This window comes from Psammomys obesus, unplaced genomic scaffold (genome assembly GCF_907164565.1).
Source record: "Psammomys obesus unplaced genomic scaffold, mPsaObe1.curated_primary_1811, whole genome shotgun sequence".
NCBI lineage: Eukaryota > Metazoa > Chordata > Mammalia > Rodentia > Muridae > Psammomys > Psammomys obesus.
Genome location: NW_026596040.1, coordinates 13,400,162 through 13,402,269, shown reverse-complemented (window position 1 = coordinate 13,402,269; position 2,108 = coordinate 13,400,162). Strand labels below are relative to the sequence as shown.

Genomic DNA, 2,108 nt, shown 5'->3' with positions numbered 1-2,108 from the left:
TGCTCACAGTCCTGGATTAATTTTTTTCTTGTAATTTAGTATGTTGTACATCTACCAGATGACCTCCTAAATAATATTTCTGACCCAATCCCATGTGCCCTTTGTGAATCCGATAATTTAATCAAATAATTTATGTGGATCCTTTATGCCAGATGTATAGAAGAAAAAGATTCTTTTCCAATCCATGAGCTTCTTCTTCATCCAACTGATTGTTTCTCTGGCCATGCAAAAGTTTGTCTGTCCGTTTTGTTTTTATTTTATGAAATCCCACTGATCAGTTGTCTTCATTCTTTGATGAATGGAGTGGCATTTAAGACGTTCTTTCCCACACCTGCATCAGGTAGTGTAATTCCTGTGTTTTCCTCTAGCAGTTTCTGTGCATCAGGTTTCATTTTACATCTTTGCTGCATTTGCTGTAACTGGAGTATCAGTATCAGAAAAGACTCCTGGGCCTAGATATTTTGGTTCTGTTGCTCTGTTGCTTTGGTTTTGTTTTGGTTCTGGAGCTCCTGTCCTCTCCAGCTCTTTCTACTTCCCTGTTCTCTCATAAGACTCCCCGCACTCTGCCCAAAGGTTGGCTATGAATCTCAGCATCTTATTTCCTACCCTGCTGGGTAGAGCCTTTCACAGGTCCTATGTGATAAATTCCTGTCATGTTCACTCATGTTCACTGTTTTCTCCCTCTTCTTTTTTTTTTTTTTTTGTGTGTGTATGTGTGTGTACACATTGGTTTTATTGTAACAAAGTAACTTGTACACATTAACATTTAAAATGAGCATCTTTTCCTTCCAGTGAAAACAAAGAAAAAATTAAAAATTAAAAATAAGGTTACAACAGAGAACGTCAAATCCAAATAAAACCCTACAGATTCTGTGGATTCTCCCATTGAGTGGCAGGGCTCAAGTCATCGGTAGGAGGGAATTTTATTTTAAAAGTGTCACCTTAAACTGGAAGGATGTCCGTTAAACATCACAATTAAACATGCCAAACCCCCAGGCACCTCAAACCTACCCTTTGCTGACCTTCTATAACCCCCCCTTTTTCTTTTTCTTTTTTATTTTTATTAAACAAGAGAAAGTAGACAGATGCATGTTGGTAAATGCTAACTGTCTGTATTCACATAGAGACACAGTGTAATCTCTGAGCCCAATATACAGGGAAAGGAAAAAGGCTAGAATTCTATGCACCACTACACAGGGGCCTCATGCCCTCCAGCCTCAGAGAGCCTGGGAAACTAGAGAGCTGCTTTTTTTTCTCACAGAGAAGAATGTTGGTATTGAATCCACAGTTTTTGAGACAAGAAAGGATAAAAATGAACAGAGAAGATTCTTTTCCTGTTGTATTTTGCTCAAGGTTATTTTCCCCAAAATAAGTTGAAAACCATGGTGTTAAGAGAGACCTCAAAACAGGGCAACTGAGCACAAGTGTAAGGGGAAGGAAAATGACTGCAACTTGCTCCCAGGGACTGGAGAAAATTTTAAAAAATAAAAAGAATTCCATTCACTCTGCCCATCAGTTGGAACCCCTGCACAGGTGTAGCCCATGGCAGTTCAGTGTCCAAGTGGGTTACATAGTAATGGGAAGAGGGACTGCCTCTGACATAATCTGATTGGCCTGCTCGTTGATCACTTCCCCCTAAGGGGGGAGCAGCCTTACCAGGCCACAGTAGAGGACAATGCAGCCACTTTTGATGAGAACTGATAGACTAAGATCAGAAAGAAGAGGAGAACCTCCCCTATCAGTGGACTTGGGGAGTGGCATGCATGCAGAAAGGGGAGGAAGGGTGGGATCGGCAGGGGAGAAGGGAGGGGCTTATGGGGGAGATACAAAATGAATAAAGTGTAATTAATATAAAAAAAACAAATATAAATAAAAAAATAAAGGCAAAAAAAATAAAAAATAAAAAGAAAATAAAAAAAGAAAGTTGGAATCCAACAGTCTTCTGTGCTAGTCATCCTCTCCATCATCCTCCTCTCCTTCCTCCCCTTCATCATCATCTTCATCTTCTTCACCTTCACCTCATCCCCTTCTTCATCAATATAGTCCAATCCTTCTTCTTCATCATCATCATCATCATCATCATCATCATCATCATCATCATCATCATC

General features: G+C 39.8%; 1 pseudogene; it reads right to left on the bottom strand.

The window, feature by feature from the left end:
* Positions 1-284: 284 nt before the first annotated feature.
* LOC129688071 (protein SET-like) overlaps positions 285-2,108 on the bottom strand; it is a 21,349-nt pseudogene continuing 19,525 nt past the window's right edge.